The 20,287-nt window shown below is 43.2% G+C and overlaps 1 protein-coding gene across 3 annotated transcripts in view; it reads left to right on the top strand.

Moving 5' to 3' along the window:
* Positions 1 to 20,287, top strand: part of cdh26.L (cadherin 26 L homeolog) — a 72,369-nt gene that overhangs the window by 18,664 nt on the left and 33,418 nt on the right. The gene's annotated exons all lie outside the window — the stretch shown is intronic.

The following is a 20,287-nucleotide window of genomic DNA, read 5'->3' as shown; positions in this document are numbered from 1 at the left end:
ACATGGGCTGATTCGGGAGATTAGTCCCCTGGTGACAAATTGCCTCTTTTTTGGGATGACAATCTCCCCGAACTGCCTTCCCCTACCTTCCCGCTGGCAATAATGAACAATAACCAGCGATATGGCACTCGTGGCGCTTCATTTTCCGAAGTTGCCTCACGAGGAAACTTTGGGCGACTTCGGTAAACTTAGCGCCGCGAGTGCCATCCCGCTACCGATTTTTCATTATAGCTGACGGGAAGGTAGGGGAAGGCAGTTCAGGGAGATTGCCGTCCCGAAGAAGAGGAGATTTTTAGCCGGGGTGACTAATCTCTCCGAATCTGCCTGTGTGCCCTTACCCTTATACAGCTTTTTTTGTAGAAACAATCAAGCTACTGTGTCATTGGTTTATTTCATGTGACAAATTCGCCCTAAGGCTGCAGCCACCCAAGCGATATCATTACTCAAAATTCTTTCTTTGGTTTTATCACCTACAGCATCTCACAAACATCTCTGCCTTTTGTTTAAGACCAAGTGTAGTATCTCTTCTAATCAGTTTAATATCACGTAACACGTCAGTAGTGAATCGTATGAATGAATTTCATAAAGGCAATACAAAAGCAATGAAATTCATTGCAATAGAGAAATTTAACAAACATCCAGATTAGGAGATGTAAATAAGAAATTGTTACAGCAGGAAGCACGATGGATTTATCCAATGAATAGCAAAGCCCCGAATGGTTTGAATAAAGGATTTACATTCGCTCCATTCCTATAAATTGTTGAATAGCGTGACATATATTTCTCCTGTGAAATTAAAGGGAATACGTTGTAAAACATTTGAAATCCTCTATGGAGTTAGGACTATACAGTAGGATACTGACAGTAAGCAAAAAACTTGACTGATAGCTTTGGGTCCGGGTAGTAATGGAATGGTCAGGAAATGCATGCGCAAAAGGTACACTGTAATAGTAAGGGCAACACATGCGCAGCATACTGATGAGTGACGTGAAACTCAAAAACTAACTGTTAAAAGAAATAACTGGAACCGGTGTGGAGAGGGACGCCCAAGTACACATATTTAAGCAAGCAACGAGCACACATTACTTATGCCCCTGATGAAGCCAGTAACGCGTCATATCATGTAGGGTGGCATAGGTGGATGGTGGCAAGAAAAGCTCCTAACCGCTCCCCACGTAGACAGGCAGGTTGCGTCTGTAGTAAAAAATAATAGTGCACAAGACAGGGAATCCTTTTTAAGCGTAGTATTTAGTTTTAGTTCAACATAATCCCCGCAATCAATTGCATATAAGTTCCTTATCTGTCCGCGCGTCTCGTTCCTTCTCCCACTCTGTGTGTGTTTATTGCTCTCACTCCCGTATCGACAATCAGTCCACCTGTGATCTGGATTTCGAGCTCTCTCAAGTCCACACTTGTTCTTGGAGTGGTTTCCTTATTTTAGATGTACGGGCTGCTCACTTTTGTGCAATGCTTTTCGCAGACTTCCACTTTTGATCCCTGTCTTTTGAACTTTTATTTCTTACTACAGATTTCTATATATTTGGAGAGGGAGCACTCCATTACCAAAAGCGGCAGAGCAGGGAAGTGATTTTTAAACAGGTGCTGATCCCTATTAACCTCCACTTCAAGAGCGCCACAGGTGTAAAATTGGTGTTTTGAGGTTGTGCCTAATGGGAATGAATGGAAAGGAGGGGGTCTCTGTTAAATGTTCTATGACACACCAAATTTAAAAGGCTAACTGTATACTGGCTAGAGTTGGCAGACTAACAGTGTTAGTCCACTTGTCCACCTTATGCCGGTTTTATAATTTATGTTTTTTACGAAGAGTGTCCGACACTGCGCGAATGAATACAACGTAGTGGGTTTGGTACTTGAATGGATCGTAGTTTGATGCTGCAAGTTAGGTTTTATTTAAGAGTAGAAATAAAAGTTATATTTTAATTAAGTCTGCAATGTCAGGGTTCAAATTTTCCTAAGTATCTAATTATCTGAACTGGGTTGCTGGGGGTGAAAGGGTTAGCGCTCAGATTGTCTGCGTGCTACTATGTTGCTCCAATTGTTTCCTGTAATTGGATATTTTGTTATACAACCTTGCAGATTATCTGGATCCTTAACACTGTTGCTACCTAGAGGCTTACTTCTCTGTGGCTTGTGGTCAGTTTAATATCCCACAGCCTTTTGGTGAAGTGCAGTTGAAGTGGCCGTCCACATGTGGAGGAAAAGCACCCACGGAGAGACGGTTGATCCCCTGGCGATTGATCCCCTGGCCAGAAGTTGGGAGGCCTGAACATTTTTGCCCTCCTGAACTTGGACCCCTGGGGTGATTTACATGATCTCCTGTGATTGTAGGCACCATTCATGATAGGCTCAAGTGCACTTTTACTTAAGCACTTGCACTTTACTCCAGCCTTTTTGGCATTGGGTGTATATGAGAATTTTTAAAATATGGCCAATAGGCTGGGGCTGCAGACAGCCACTTTTTATGATTTTATCAATTTATTTTTATCTCCACTTGTATGTCACTTTGGCACTTTTTTCAGTGCTTTTCCTGAGGATTCAATGCAATACTCTCTAGGTCTAGGGTCTTTGCATGAATCCAGGGGAGAGATATGTGACCATTAGGCTCCTTCTCCCCCTAAAACCCATCCCCACCCTGGGCACAAATGACTTAAGACCTCTTAGGAGGTTATATTGGTATCCTTTCCCCTTAAAGGCCTTCAGACTGTAGGGGAATTGGACAAAGGGGGTCTGAAAAGCTTTAACTCCTGTAGGCCTATTGGTCAGGGATAAGGGGCTCACCCTAGTCTTCAGATGAAGGTGGGCCTGAAGAATCCTTTTTTCTTTTGTGCCTTTTGGCTGGGTGACTAAGGGATGGGGACATGTTTTGCACTTTATGGGGCAAATTCACTAAAGGGTGAATTTTCGCCAGCAAACACTCTGCCACACTTCGTAAATTCGTCACTACAATGCTAATTCACTATAATGCGAAGTTGCATCTCAGCGGCTGAACGCTAGCGAAGTTTCGATAGTTTGGATAGTGTTTATTCATCAGAAAAGCTGACCGATTGATAGGCTAAAGCATTGAGTGCGTAAGGTGCTGTCTGGGATGTGTGTCATTAGGTCCCACTGTTGATGTAGAATAAATAACAAAAAAAATTAGCACTCCCCAGGGCCAAAAGAGTATGTATACAAAAACACTATTAAAAACCAAACACCCGATAGTGACAAAGCAGTGTGCAATATTATAAGTTAGGGTGCTGGTTTTTGTTAATTTGTTCTGCTTCTAACTTCATGAGGAGGTGCAATATTTAGCCAAAGTATAGATAGATAGAATGATAGATACAGCAGATAGATAGATAGATAGATAGATAGATAGATACCATATAGGTACCATATTTAAATATAATTGTCAAGCATGGATGATAGTAGAACCTGTAGGGAAACTCAGATCAAATGAGAATTTTATAAATGATGAAATAACCTAAGATGCATTAAACTGCCCTATAGGACATATGTCCTTAGATATTGGGTGCTTGCATCTCTTCCTGAAGACTAGGGATGTAGCGAACGTCGGAAAAAAAGTTCGCGAACATATTCGCGAACTTGCGCAAAAACGCGAGCGGTTCGCGAACCCCATAGACTTCAATGGGAAGGCGAACTTTAACATCTAGAAAAGACATTTCTGGCCAGAAAAATGATTTTAAAGTTGTTTAAAGGGTGCAACGACCTGGACAGTGGCATGCCAGAGGGGGATCAAGGGCAAAAATGTATCTGAAAAATCTGCCTGTGTGTGCTTGGAAGAGATAGTGTAGGGGGAGAGCTGTTAGTGATTTCAGGGACAGATGATAGTAAGTTTGCTGGCTAGTAATCTGCTTGATACTGCTCTGTATTGGAGGGACAGAAGTCTGCAGGGATTTGAGGGACATTTTAGCTTAGGTAGCTTTGCTGGCTAGTAATCTACTGTTCTCTTTAAACAACTGCCATACGTTGACCTTGTAGGCATTGTTTGCCCAGTTTTTTTGGACGCAGCCACTGAAGCACAGTTGCCAGAAAAAATATGCCATATAAATGCTGAAAATAGTCATTTTTCGCCATACGTTGACCTTGTAGGCATTGTTTGCCCAGTTTTTTTGGCCGCAGCCACTGAAGCACAGAGGCCAGAAAAAATATGCCATATAAATGCTGAAAATAGTCATTTTTTTGGTCGCAGCCACTGAAGCACAGTTGCCAGAAAAATTATGCCATATAAATGCTGAAAATATAAATTTTTTTGGTTGCAGCCACTGAAGCACAGAGGCCAGAAAAATTATGCCATATAAATGCAGAAAATATGCATTTTTTTGGTTGCAGCCACTGAAGCACAGTTGCCAGAAAAAATATGCCATATAAATGCTGAAAATAGTCATTTTTTGCCATACGTTGACCTTGTAGACATTGTTTGCCCAGTTTTTTTGGTTGCAGCCACTGAAGCACAGAGGCCAGAAAAAATTAAACCAGTAGGGTTTGCACCCTAGTTTGTAACGGTGGCGGAGGGAGGAGGAGGACGCTAAAGGACAGCTGTGTGTGGAGTCATGAGGCTTGAAGAGAAGGACAGCTGCATAGAAGTCAGAACAAGTCTTCCGGCGTGCAGTAACCCTCCGAGATCCACCCCTCATTCATTTTAATAAAGGTCAGGTAATCGACACTTTTGTGACCTAGGCGAGTTCTCTTCTCAGTTACAATCCCTCCTGCTGCACTGAAGGTCCTTTCTGAGAGCACACTTGAGGCTGGGCAAGACAAGAGGTTCATGGCAAATTGTGACAGCTCTGGCCACAGATCAAGCCTGCGCACCCAGTAGTCCAGGGGTTCATCGCTCCTCAGAGTGTCGATATCTGCAGTTAATGCCAGGTAGTCCGCTACCTGCCGGTCGAGGCGTTCTTTGAGGGTGGATCCAGAAGGGTTGTGGCGCTGCCTTGGACAGAAAAACATTTGCATGTCTGACGTTACAGACTGGCCAAAGGGCTTTGTCCTTGCAGGTGTGCTCGTGGCAGGATTACTGGCACCTCTGCCCCTGGAATGTTGATGAGTTCCTGAAGTGACATCACCCTTAAAAGCATTGTACAACATGTTTTGCAGGCTGGTTTGTAAATGCCGCATCTTTTCGGACTTGTGGTATGTTGGTAACATTTCTGACACTTTATGCTTGTACCGAGGGTCTAGTAGCGTTGCGACCCAGTACAGGTCCTTCTCCTTAAGCCTCTTGATACGGGGGTCCTTCAACAGGCATGACAGCATGAAAGACCCCATTCTCACAAGGTTGGATGCAGAGCTATCCATCTCCGCTTCCTCATTATCAAGGACTGCATCATCCACGGTCTCCTCCCCCCAGCCACGTACAAGACCAGGGGTCCCCAAAAGGTCACCACTAGCCCCCTGGGAAGCCTGCTCCTGTTGGTCCTCCTCCTCCTCCTCCACAAAGCCACCTTCCTCCTCTGACTCCACTTCTGGCACCTCTCCCTGCGTTGCAGCAGGTGCCTGGGTTCGTTCTGGTGATTCCGACCAGAAATCGTGCGCTTCCAGCTCCTCGTCACGCTGGTCTACAGCCTCATCTGTCACTCGTCGCACGGCACGCTCCAGGAAGAAAGCGAAGGGTATTAGGTCGCTGATGGTGCCTTCGGTGCGACTGACCATATTTGTCACCTCTTCAAAAGGTCGCATGAGCCTGCAGGCATCGCGCATAAGCACCCAGTAACGGGGGAAAAAAATCCCCAGCTGTGCAGATCCAGTCCTACCACCCAGTTCAAAAAGGTACTCGTTGACGGCCCTTTGTTGTTGCAGCAGACGTTCCAACATAAGGAGCGTTGAATTCCAGCGAGTCTGGCTGTCAGAAATCAAACGCCTGACTGGCATGTTGTAGCGCTGCTGAATGTCAGCAAGGCGTGCCATGGCTGTGTAGGAACGTCTGAAATGGGCCGACACCTTTCTGGACTGGGTGAGAACGTCCTGGAATCCTGGGTACTTGGAGACAAAACGTTGGACTATTAAATTTAACACATGTGCCATGCAGGGCACATGTGTTAAATTGCCTAGTCTCAACGCTGCCAACAGATTGCTTCCATTGTCACACACCACTTTTCCGATCTGCAGTTGGTGTGGGGTCAGCCACCGATCGGCCTGTGACTGCAGAGATGACAGGAGTACAGATCCGGTATGGTTTTTTGCTTTCCAGGCACGTCATCCCCAAGACAGCGTGACAACGGCGTACCTGGCACGTCGAATAGCCTAGGGGGAGCTGGGGGTGCACAGGTGTGGAGGAGGAGAAGGAGGACCCAGCAGCAGAGTAAGAAGAAGAAGAAGACGAGGTAGAGAGCGATGGAGGAGTAGAGGTGGTGGCAGAACCGCGTGCAATCCGTGGCGGTGACACCAACTCCACTGTTGTTGTTGAGCTACCCATTCCCTGCTTCCCAGCCATTACCAAGTTCACCCAGTGGGCAGTGTAGGTGACATACCTGCCCTGACCATGCTTGGAGGACCATGCGTCAGTAGTCATATGGACCTTTGGCCCAACACTAAGTGACAGAGATGCGGTAACTTGGCTCTGCACATGTTGGTACAGGTGTGGTATTCCCTTTTTAGAAAAAAAATTGCGGCTGGGTACCTTCCACTGCGGTGTCCCAATTGCTACAAATTTGCGGAAGGCCTCAGAGTCCACCAGCTGGTATGGTAAAAGCTGGCGGGCTAAGAGTGCAGACAAGCCAGCTGTCAGACGCCGGGCAAGGGGGTGACAGTCAGACATTGGCTTCTTACGCTCAAACATGGCCTTCACAGAAACTTGGCTGGTGGCAGATGACTGGGAATGGGAACAGGTGGTCAAGGTGGAAGGCGGAGTGGAGGGTGGTTCAGACGGGTCAAGGAGAGCAGAGGTAGAGCAGTAAGATGCTGGACCAGAAGGAGTGTGGCTTTTAGTTTGCCTGTTGCCTTTGAGGTGTTGCTCCCAAAGTGCTTTGTGCTTGCCGCTCATGTGCCTTCGCATAGAAGTTGTACCTATGTGGCTGTTGGGCTTACCAAGGCTCAGTTTCTGACTGCACTCATTGCAAATTACAATGCTTTTGTCAGAGGCACACACATTAAAAAAATCCCACACTGCTGACTTTTTGGAAGTGTGCGATCTGGCGGTAACAGTAGAAGTTGGCGGAGTTGGCGGTATTGGCGGCAATGGCGGGTGCGTTGGCCGGCTGAACACAGGTGCCGATACATGTTGTTGCCCTGCTGATCCCTGCGGGCTGTCCTCCCTGCTTCTTCTAAGTCTTATTCTCCTACTGCCTCTCTGACTCTCCGTCTCTCCATCTGAACTACCCTCCTCTTGCTCTCTTCTACTAGGCACCCACAAAACATCAATCTCCTCATCATCATTCTCCTCAGATGCATCAATTTCTTCTGACACATCACAGAAGGAAGCAGCAGCGGGGACCTCCTCCTCATCACTCATTATGTCCATCTCTATCGTGTTCTCTGCCAGAATTAAATCTGGTGTAAGGTCCTCATCTCCTTCATCTTCTTCTGGCAATAATGGTTGCGCATTACTCAGTTCAAGAAACTCATTGGAAAATAACTCCTCTGACCCCAGTGAAGAAGGGGCACCGGTGGTGGAGGAAGTGTTACGTGGGGTGGCCATAGCAGTGGAGGATGAGGAGGATGTTGTGGTAAAGTTAGAAACGGTAGAGGATGGGGTGTGCTGTGTAAGCCAGTCAACTACCTCTTCAGCATTTTGGGAGTTCAGGGTCATTGGCTTTTTAAAACTGGGCAATTTGCTAGGGCCACAGGATTGCATAGCAGCACGGCCCCTAGCACGGCCTCTGCGTGGCGGCCTGCCTTTGCCTGGCATTATTTTTAAAAAAACAACAACAACAACAAAAACTCAGTTGGTTTTTCTGGAAACGATAATACTCACAGCTAGATGCGGGTTGAAGAAAACACTGTGCAAATAATGCCTACAAGGTCAACGTATACACTACTACAGCGGTGGATACGGATTACGTAAAATATATGAATGCTGCTTGAAAAAAAGTAACTCAAGTGGTTTTTCTAGAGACGATAATATTATCAATATTTAGACAAAATGTGAACAAGCTCACACAGCTCGATGGCGGGTTGAAGAAAACACTGTGCAAATAATGCCTACAAGGCCAACGTATACACTACTACAGCGGTGGATACGGATTACGTAAAATATATGAATGCTGCTTGAAAAAAGTGACTCCGGTGTTTTTTCTGGAGACGGTAATATTATGGATATTTAGACAGAATGGGAACAAGGTCACACAGCTCGATGGCGGGTTGAAGAAAACAGTGTGCAAATAATGCCTACAAGGCCAACGTATACACTACTACAGCGGTGGATACGGATTACGTAAAATATATGAATGCTGATTGAAAAAAGTGACTCCGGTGTTTTTTCTGGAGACGGTAATATTATGGATATTTAGACAGAATGGGAACAAGGTCACACAGCTCGATGGCGGGTTGAAGAAAACAGTGTGCAAATAATGCCTACAAGGCCAACGTATACACTACTACAGCGGTGGATACGGATTACGTAAAATATATGAATGCTGCTTGAAAAAAGTGACTCCGGTGTTTTTTCTGGAGACGGTAATATTATGGATATTTAGACAGAATGGGAACAAGGTCACACAGCTCGATGGCGGGTTGAAGAAAACAGTGTGCAAATAATGCCTACAAGGCCAACGTATACACTACTACAGCGGTGGATACGGATTACGTAAAATATATTATGGCTGCTTGAAAAAAGTGACTCCGGTGTTTTTTCTGGAGACGGTAATATTATGGATATTTAGACAGAATGTGAACAAGGTCACACAGCTCGATGGCGGGTTGAAGAAAACAGTGTGCAAATAATGCCTACAGGGCAAATAATGCCTAAAAGGTCAACTTATACACTACTACAGCGGTAGTAAAATAAAAAAAAGTAAAATAAAAAAAAATGAATATTAAAAAAAAAAATTAAAGTTGGTGCTGCTGAACTACTAGGAGCAGCAGATTAGCACACCAGTCCCACTCCCCAACACTGCTAGACTAATAGCACTGGGCTCTTATAGTAGTAGTAGTAGTAGTAGTAGTAAAACAACAAAAAAATAAATAAAAGCAGTCCTTACAAGGACTACTGTTATTGCAGCAGTCAGCAGATGAGATCAGAAGCAGGACAGCTGCCCACTGCAGCTACATACAGAGCACTGCAGTAGAAGGTAGATTACTAGCCAGCAAAGCTACCTAAGCTTAAATGTCCCTCAAACCCCTGCAGACTTCTGTCCCTCCAATAACAGAGCAGTATCAAAACGATTACTAGCCAGCAAACTTTCAACTGTCCCTGAAATCACTAACAGGCAGCAGCTCTCTCCCTACACTATCTCTTCAGCACACACAGGCAGAGTGAAAAAACGCTGCAGGGCTTCGGTTTTTATAGGGAAGGGGAGTGGTCCAGGGGAGAGCTTCCTGATTGGCTGCCATGTACCTGCTGGTCTGGGGTGAGAGGGCAAAAAAAAGCGCCAACAATGGCGAACCCAAAATGGCGAACGTCGCGCGACGTTCGCGAACTTCCGGCGAGCGCGAACACCCGATGTTCGCGCGAACAAGTTCGCCGGCGAACAGTTCGCGACATCTCTACTGAAGACCAGTGGAGTGATTTTGGGGTAAATTCTAAATTTCTGGTCTAGAACAGTCTGTACAGTGGGTATTCTGAACTAACATGGGGTCTGACATTACTGTATATGGAACTTCCAAGTTGAGGTTCTTGCCTATAATGCCTGAATAAAAACTTCTGTAGGGTTACCCATTGTGAATCACAGTTGTTGTGACAGCATCATTTATACAATTACAGTGTGTGTGTGTGTATATATATATATATATATATATATATATATATATATATATATATATATATATATATATATATATATATATATATATATAAAATTATATAGTGACATGAAATAATCTATGACAGCACAGACCATGCCATTATTATGCATTATTTTGTAGCATAAATAAGGAAAGGGTGTTGGAAAGAAGTGAAGAGATATATTTGAATAAAATAACCTTGAAACACTCTGCTAACAACCTTTATTTATATGATTTACAGTGCAAGACAAAAACACCCACAGGCACATATGATATAACCCATCCCTGTATATAGTAAACTAAAAGCCCAGGGGCTTAGGGCGCATTTTTATACAGCACGACATGTCATAGATACTTGGCAAAAGAAAGGAGACGAAGGGTGGGAAAGTGAGCGATGGGGAGGGGAAACATAGAAACGTGTAGCTGAGATAAATAGGCCAAGAGTAATGGGTACCGATATTCTTCAGAGCTATTTAATTACTATGGATTACCATTGTTGCTTTCTTCAGATTTAAATGGGGATTTCTGCAATTAGCCCTATACAATGTTAATAACTCCCAAAACTGGTCTGCCACAATGCAAGCTTATAAACCTACCGGCAGTCACAAGATTAAATGGATCACTAAAGTTTAATTTACTAAAGTGTTTTCTTTTGTCCATTTTTGTTCAGAGTGAGAACAGTATGATTAGTGTTTACTTCACTCACTGTCATTTTTAATAGAGTAAACAATACCATCAGCGACTGTATTCCCTGTCGTATAGTTAGGATTTATAATTTAGGTATAAATATTTTTTTTTAAATTTTTTGAGTAAGATGGATCTCTCTAAAGCTCTGGGGCAGTTATAGGTAATGAGAGACTGTGTAATAAAAGGCCCTTAAACCTATTATTTAACAGTGCCCACTATTTAATTGTGGGCACTAAATGATGCACTTATACTTTACGTCTATTGAAAAAGTGGGTTTTTTGATGACCTGGTTATATTTATTTGTGAAGAGTTGGTATATCTGGGTAGCTGTAGAGCAGCTCTGTGTCATCTAATAAGCATATTATTGACATTATAATCTTGGGTTTTATCTCCCCTCTAAACCCTTGAATTTTTTTAGACTGGGCTTTGTTGTGGGACCAGGTGACGTTTAGATATTCTGTATCTTGAAAAGCCTAGGCAAATTCTAGAAACAGTATATGTGAAATAATTATGTAAACATTATGGCAATAGTAAGAGGCTCAAAAGGAAGTCTCTAGAAGTGTCCTGTAGGATTCACTTCTGCCAGTCGCAATATTTGGGTTACAGACTACTTGCTCTGCACTTGGCTTCATCATCATGTGAAACTTGGGTTTACAGATCAACAGAGTAGAATCTGGTTGCACCGTCATGTGATATGTGGGGTTACAGATCAACATAGTAGAATCTGACTGCACCATCATGTGATACGTGGAGTTACAGATCATCAGAGTAGAATCTGGCTGCACCATCACGTAATACTTGAGGTTGCAGTCCAATAGGTTAATAGTTGACTGCACCATCATCTGAGTTTGGGGTTACCCACCAATAGAGCAGTGCTTGGTTGTACCATTATGTTAAACTTTGGGTTACAGATCAATAGAGTAGAATCTGGCTGCACCATCATGTGATACTTGAGGTTACAGACCAATAGTTTAATGGGTGACTGCACCATTGTGAGATTTTGGCTTTACCCTCCAATAGAGCAATGCTTGGTTGCACCATCATGTGATACTTGGTGGTCTAGTCAATAGTTGTAAGCCTTCTTTCCATGACACCAGTTAGAGACCACAAAACCAAAACTTGACTGCTCCATATTGCAAGACCAGCAGAGCAGTGCTTGGATGAACCATCATTTCATACTTGGTGGTCCAACCAATAAATATAAGCCTTCTTCCATGGCACCAACAATGTTTGCCCCTATACTGCCTCCTAGTCGAAACTGGAGATAGTTACTTCAGCTGGTGTCTGACATTTAGATACAAGCAGAATAAGTTGCATAGTATACCTAATGTAAAGGACATATTGGGACATCCAATAGCATGCCTCATAAAACTAACCCTAGTGTGTGTGTGTGTGAATGGGATAGGGTTCTTCGACTGTAAGCTCTGCTAGGGCAGGGACTGATGGGAATGATGTATAATCTCTGTACAGCTCTGCTGAATATGTCGGTGTTATATAAAAAAGGAATAATGATAATAATGCCTACAGCCAATGGGAGATGCTGCGGTGGTTTTAATGCTTCAGAAAAAAACACCCTGAATACCTTCGGTCTATATGATGATACACAACTAATAAGGACCAACTAATTTCCTCAGGCATCGTTGTCACAGCATGTATGGGTATTGCCAATAGCTCTCGGGCAGAAAGCATCTAACATGAAAAAAAACAATATGTGCAGAGAGGAAACACAATACTGCTGAGGGCTGTAATTACACATAAATGCAATGAGCATTACACAAATACTTTACTTGTGTGTCACACTTCTACATAATAACTCTGACCCCCTCCCCCCTGGCAAATGTGAGAGTAAGTACATCATGTAATGATAAAATACTTGCTTAATTCTATGTAAGCAATTCCTTTTTAATAAAACCACCCTGTTATAGCAGGCATGCTGCCTTGGCATGACTGCTGGTATTTTGGGAAGGAGGGTGAATGATTGGCTCAGGGTCGGACTGGGAGGCGTGGGGCCCACCGGGGCTACTGCCCCAGGGCCCCCCTCCGGCCGCCGCTACCGCTCCGGAGTGCTTTAGGGGACTAGTGCGCATGCGCGCGGTGCCGTGTTTGTGCGCAGGCGCGCGGCGTTACCTTTATGCGCATGCGCAGTTACTCTATTATACCGCGACCCCAAACAAAGTGGGGTCGCGCCGCCCCACTAAGTAGCGGATCTGGGCCGGCGGGGCCCACAAGAGCCCGGGGCCCACCGGGGTTTTTCCCTGTGTCCCGCCGGCCCAGTCCGACACTGGATTGGCTGCTAGTGATGAGCGAATTTATTCGCCAGTCATGGATTCGCGCCAAGATACCTGATTCCACAGACTGAAAGGAAGCCATGATAGTCTGCCTGTTCCTCACCCCTTAGGCTCACAGTGTCAGTGCTTCTCCAGGTTTGTTAGTCTTTTGGCTAGAGGATATAAGAGCAAAAGTTTCAGGGCTAAGGAATGTAAGATTGCACCACTCATTTAATCTTGTATACACTTACTCCCTAGCTCATTGAACAGAGAGGGGCAGATTTATCAACATGTGAAAAACGATTTTTTTTTTGTTTTTTTGTTGCCAGGGAAATTAATGTGAATACAATTTTTGCCAGACTTGAGTTTAATGGAAGAAAACACCTGAAAAAGTGAAAAATAGTCTCAAAGTTTCATTATCGTGAAATAATTATTGATCTGTGGGTAAAATGCAACTTTTCACACGGGAAAAATAATTCAAACCTGCCCCAAGGGGTTTCTGTTACGGCTGTGTCATTGCAATAAATAATTAAAAAGAGGAAACTTTAGTGTGATCTCATCAGGGCAGGAATGGAGATTTATGAAAGAACCAGTTCCTGGGGGCAACCCACCCCCGGGGCCTTATAATCAGTAAATGTGGGTCACTGTATTGTTCTGTATAACTCTCTCTCCTGCTTCCTCCTGCTCATGGGGCATAGAGTGTAAAGCTGCCCATAGACTCACAGATGTCAGGCGAACGATCGTCCATGCCAATCTTCCGACCTGCAATTAACCATTCAGATTAATACAAAGTAGTAAAGAGAACAAATCACACGATACTCTGGCCATTAATTGACAGAAAGCAATTGTACGACAGTTATGTCCTGCAAATAGCAGCGACAATCTCCCATTGACAATACATGGAGAGATCTTATCTGTAGCTGATATAAATCTTTTAACCTGTCTGATCAGCTAAACAACCGATTGACACTCCACACACAGTCGGAAAATCGTCAGACTCGTTGTTTTGTTCAATGGTTGGAATCTTTGTGTCTATGGCCAGCTTCAGACAATCGTTGGGTTGCCCCAGCTGTACAGCTTCAGCCATCTACTGATTAATAAAGAGTGCTGGAAGTTGTAGTAGATCTGACAACCCTTCAGCTAAGATATTCATCATGTGGCTCTCTGCTGTTTTTTCGAAGCTGTTATTTGTATTTCAGCAGTGACCCTAGAGCTGCAGACATGGTCTTTTACTAGTAGAAGAGCAGTGGGCATTGCAGTTTGTGGCCCTTCAGCTACAAACCCTACACTATGTCTCCAGCTTTCCCTAGTGTCCCTTCTTGCCCTACTGTCTCCATCTTCTTCTATGTTCCATCTTTCTCTTCTGACTCCATCTTGTCCTACTGTCTCCATCTGGCCCTACTGTCTCAATCTTGCCCTACTGTCTCCGTCTTGTTCTATGTCCCATCTCTTCTGTCTCCATCTTGTTTTACTGTCTCCATCTTGTCCTACTGTCTCTTCTTGCCCTAATGTCTCCATCTTGCCCTACTGTCGCTTATTGCCCTATTGTCTCAATCTTGCCCTACTGTCTCCATTTTGTTCTCTGTCCCATCTTGCTCTTCTGTCTCCATCTTGCTCTACATTCTTCATCTTATCCTACTGTCTCTTCTTGCCCTACTGTCTCCACTTGTTCTATGTCCCATCTTGCTCTGCTGTCTCCATCTTGCCCTACTGTCTCCATCTTGTCCTACTCTCCCTTCTTGACCTACTGTCTCCATTTGTTATATGTCCCATCTTGCTCTGCTGTCTCCATCTTGCCCTACAGTTTCCATCTTGTCTTACTGACCCATCTTGCCCTACTGTCTCCATCTTGTTCTATGTCCCATCTTGCTCTGCTGTCTGCATCCTGTTGTACTTTCTCCAGCCCTGCTGTTTCCATCCTTCCCTACTGTCTCAATCTTGCCCTATATATAAAAATACAGCCCCCTTCCACAATTAAATAAATAAAGAAGGGGAAAGTGAATGTATAGTTGTCCTAGGAGCTGTGTGGATGTCATATACAAATACATTTATTCTGGAACCCTATTCATACTGAAATATGGGAGAAAAACTGGTTTCACAAGAATCATAATTATCTTTATGACTTGTTTTCTCTGGAAATTCTCTGACCCATTATTTAATAAACAAGCCTTGAACCGGCACGTGAAATCTAAGCTTCTTTCTGTTGAGTGTAACAAGTTCCAGCTGGCAGGGTTTATTTGCACTCACTGTGTGTAAATATTGGTAGTGATGTTATATCACTTTACACTGTTAGTGAAACTGCTGATTCAGTGCTTTCTGGCTCCTTGCTGTAGGCATTGATTCAACATGGCTGACATTGGCCTTGAATCTGGAGAGTGCCCTCTTTTTGCTTTCTTTCCTTCTATATACTAAGATATAAGTTTATATACTCTATGTATCATAATAATATTAGAAATGTATTTCCTAAAGGGATTCTGTCATAATTTTTATGGTGTAGTTTTTATTCCTAAATTGCACTGTTTACATTGTAAACAATTCACTCTAACGTAACACATGTGGCCAAAGGGCCTTGTGAAACCATCAGTATTGTCACTCCACCTAAACATATCACACAAGTGAGTGCCACTTGTTCTTCTAAAGTCAAATAGAGAGCAGTGAATTAGTTGGGTTTGGGTGAATTAATTGCCGGTTGGGGTTTCCCAATCTGCACCTAGGGTTGCCACCTTTTCTGGAAAACAATTCCGGCCTTCCTATATATTTATCTTTTTTCCCTATTAATAACATTGGGATCAGCCATCATTTTTACCGGCCAGGTCGGTAAAATATCGGGCAGGTGGCAACCGTGTCCACTACCCGACCCTAACCCACCCTCCCTCAGCCCGCACCCGCCCGCATCTTTTATAGACCCGCACCGACCCACCCAGCCGCCCCGTACTTGCACGACCCATGGGTAAACCCGCGGGTATCGGGCCGGCCCGCACATCACTACAGTGAATCCTTTGCTTGTTTAATGTAACCCTGCCCCTGCAGGCCATGCAACATTATTGCATATAGAGGGAGAATTGTGAACTATCCCACAGCTGTACATTAGAGAAGCAAACAAATCACTTCTTGCATGATTGCATACAAACATTGCTTTCAAATACAGTTGTAAACAAGGACAGTCCCTACATTTATACTTAACAAACGTCTCCCATGCCCTTTGCAAAACACTATACTTTTTCTGCACCAAACAAAAAACTTCACTTTTTTAGCAACAGATTTATTTTGCTTAGAATGCTATATAATATAACAGGCAGTTGCTTTTTGTGTGTTCTTCTTATAAACAAACCCCTCCCTTCCCCAAGATCAAGCTTTGAGATAAGCAGAGGCTCATTATACAGTGGCTTCTTAGTCAGCTGCTGATTTGTTATGATTGTGCTCATACAAACAGTAAATAGAATGTGACTTTGCTTTCCGTTGTAGATTTTGCCCTGTTTAGTACAATTAATAACAGAAAACACACAAATTCCCTAATTAAAAAAATAAAGTATGTTCAGCCCTATTGTTACACTGAGTTGCACCCCTGTGCTGCTAATAACTCATTTGATAAATGTTTTTGAAAGTTTTCAGGATAATTCAGAAGCTTCCAAAGTCTCCAAATAAGTTCAATAAGGCTTTCAAAGATTCCTTGGGGATGTTGAATGGGAGGGACATAGTATATTTTAAAGGGCTGGAGGGGGGGCTGCATTTATATGGAATGTTAGGATGTTTGTCTAACCCTTTTTTGACTTAAAAAGTCAAAACTTTTTCGGCTCCGTGACTCTTATGGATGCTTTGGGAGCCTTCTTTAACTTGTTTGGAGGATTTAGACGCTTTAATGGACTTCTTTGGAGGATTTGGAAGCCTTAATTGACTTCTTTGGAGGCTTTGGAAGCAGCCATTGACTTCTTTGGAGGCTTTGGAAGCAGCCATTGACTTCTTTGGAAGCCTCAATTGACTTCTTTGGAAGTACCAGATCATACTAAAACTTTTCGTAAAAGTAAACCACCTCTTTAACCCACAGACAGTGGTTCTGGAGCAGGTACAACCCAGAGTGAAAGACTTGAATTTCACAATATGATAGTGCAACTTTTATTGAAAAATAGTGTTTATTAAAGGTTTTTTCACATTTGTAGAATCTTTATGACAAAGTGGAAACTGGAATTACATAAGAAAGGCGTCATTTCAAGGCACAATACCGTTTTAAGCCTTTGTAAGTACCTGTCTATCGTCCCCTAAGGTGCAAACCAAAGGGTAGTGATTTAAAGGGTAACACACCCTATAAGTTGTAAAACGAGTTACATGAAATACTCCTAAACATCCCTTTAACAAAGTGATATCCAAGAAGGTGTGTTATAAGATTTGGGAAATCACTATATTATCATATTTTATTTGCCATCTACTCCGGAACTTCTTTGTAGATCTATCTCGTGTTATGCAAAACTTTCTGACAGGAACTCATGTGATTCAATATGTTGCAGACTATCTCTTGTTATCAAGGAAATAGTTGTAGAAGCAAAATATTTTACATAGTAACCTCGCCCTTATTCTAGAGAAACTGAAATCTTGTATCTGTGCCAGGATTCTGTTCCCAGAGTCATTGACTTCAATTTCACCCCCAGGCAATGTTATAAAGGCTGTTAACCTATAATGGTTTAATCAAACCCCGTCCCGCTATAAAACGGTTTATAGAACACTAATTGTTTTCTTGCACACAGGCTACCTGGGTAAGTACTACTAGCCTACGGGTAGATCTGGCACATCAGTTGCTGTCTTGCCATAATAGATCTGATTCTAATATGCTATGCCATTCTGGTGAGGCCCAAGCTTGGCTCTTTGTGTTCATTGTGACTAAGGGACAGCGTCGGACTGGGGGGCCCACAGCCTCAGGGGCTCCCCACACCATCCCCCAGCCGCAAAGTCCTATTTTGCTACTTTTTTCCCGGTGTCCCGCTCGCCCCGTCCGACCCTGCTAAGGGATGGGGCATAAACAGGGTCATGTTTACCATATAGGCACTTGAGGGTCTGTGTCTAGGGTGGCAGCTTTAAAGGGGTAGTTCACCTTTAAGCTAACATTTAGGGGCAAATTTACATAAGGTTGAATATCGAGGGTTAATTAACCCTCGATATTCAGCTGCCGAATTGAAATCCTTCGACTTCGAATATTGAAGTCGAAGGATTTACCGCAATTCTTTCAATCGAACGATCAAACGAAAAATTGTTCGATTAGAAGGATTTTAATCCATCGATCGAACGATTTTTCTTCCACCAAAAAAAGATAGCAAAGCCTATGGGGACCTTCCCCATAGGCTAACATTGACTTCGGTAGGTTTTAGGTGGGCGAACTAGGGGGTCGAAGTTTTTTTTTAAAGAGACTTCGACTATCAAATGGTCGAATAGTCGAACGATTTTTAGTTCGATTCAAAGTCGTAGTCGATGGTCGAAGTAGCCAAAAAAACATTCGAAATTCGAAGATTTCTTCCCTCTATTCCTTCACTCGAGCTAAGTAAATGGGCCCCTTAGTTTGTTATAGAATGGCCCATTCTAAGCAACTTTTCAATCAGTCTTCATTATTTAGATTTTATACTTTTTTAAATTATTTCTTTCTTCTTCTGACACTTTCCAGCAAATTGTGGTCACTGACTCCATCTACAAAATCAAATGTCCTGTAAGGTTACACATGTATTGCTATTGCTACTTTTTTTACTCAACTTTCTATGCAGACCCTCTCCTATTCATATCCCAGTCTCTTATTCAAATCAATGTACGGTTGCTAGTTTAATTTGGGCCCTAGCAACCAGACTGTTGAAATTGCAACCTGGAGAGCTGTCGAATAAAAAGCTAAAAACCCAAAAAAACAAAAAGAAAAAAAGTAAAACCAACTGCAAATCTCTAGCTCAGGGGTCCCCAATCTTTTTTACCCGTGAGCCACATCTAAATCTAATAAAAGTTGGAGAGCAACATAACCATGCTATGGGATAGATTTGCTAAAGGGCAAAAGTGACTAACGCTGGCGATAATTTGACATTGTGACGTTATTCAGGCACTTCGCCGATTTACTAACAGACGAAAGAGACAGACGCTAGCGATCATTCACACTCTATCGCCAAGCGAATTTTCGCACTGGCAAATGGACATAACTCCGCAAATTCACTAAGATGCGGATTTTACTGAATGCGAAGTGTTGCGATCACTGCAAAGCCGTCTACACATGCCCATGTGGACTGGCAGCCTAAAGAAGGCTTTGTTTTGCAGTACACCTGGTTTTTATGCAACTAAATATTGCCTACCAGCCAGGAATTCAAAAATAAGCACCTGCTTCGAGGCCATTGAGAGCAACATCCAAGGGGTCGGAGAGCAACATCCAAGGGGTCGGAGAGCAACATCCAAGGGGTCGGAGAGCAACATATTGCTCACGAGCCACTGGTTGGGGATCACTGCTCTAGCTCATATTAAAAGTTAACTCAAAGTTTAACAACCCCTTTAAAGGAGCGGCCCTCAGATGCTTATATGGTAAATAAATGCTTTGCCAGAAAAAAAACCCTGCTGCCAGATATGTTCTCATGAAATTCCCACAGAAGTAGGGGGTATGGGACCATTAATATTATCAACAGTTAATTAAACACAAGAGATGTGCTAAAGAACAATAACTCACAAACAAGGCAAATACAGCGTCTTTTTTTCACTTTCCATGGGAGCATTCATGTTACTGTCTGACTTGGCTACATATATAATAACAAAGGGTCTCTTTCTCCTCACACAGCCTTTACAGAGCTTGGGTGGATGGATGTCACTAAAAAGCCTGTGTCTGTTCCATAAATCAGACTCCATGTGATATAAAAACTCATTTGCCTGACTCTTTCCCCTCAGGATATACTCTAGTGGGAAAAACCTGCAGCCAATTGTCACTTACCCTTTAGCAGTTTGGCTGGCAGCCATTATGCCAAGCTGGAAACCAATTGGAATTGGATTTTGTACTTAAAGGGATACTGTCATGGGAAAAAAATTTTTTTCAAAATGAATCAGTTAATAGTGCTGCTCCAGCAGAATTCTGCACTGAAATCCGTTTCTCAAAAGAGCAAACAGATTTTTTTATATTCAATTTTGAAATCTGACATGGGGCTAGACATATTGTCAATTTCCCAGCTGCCCCTGGTCATGTGACTTGTGCTCTGATAAACTTCAATCACTCTTTACTGCTCTACTGCAAGTTGGAGTGATATCACCCCCTCCCTTTTCCCCCCAGCAGCCAAACAAAAGAACAATGGGAAGGTAACCAGATAACAGCCCCCTAATACAAGATAACAGCTGCCTGGTAGATCTAATAACACTCAATAGTAAAAACCCATGTCTCACTGAGACACATTCATTTATATTGAGAAAGAAAAACAGCAGCCTGCCAGAAAGCATTTCTC

The sequence above is a fragment of the Xenopus laevis genome, chromosome 9_10L, assembly GCF_017654675.1.
Source record: "Xenopus laevis strain J_2021 chromosome 9_10L, Xenopus_laevis_v10.1, whole genome shotgun sequence".
Classification (NCBI taxonomy): Eukaryota; Metazoa; Chordata; class Amphibia; order Anura; family Pipidae; genus Xenopus; species Xenopus laevis.
This window is presented reverse-complemented; position numbering and strand designations above follow the sequence as displayed.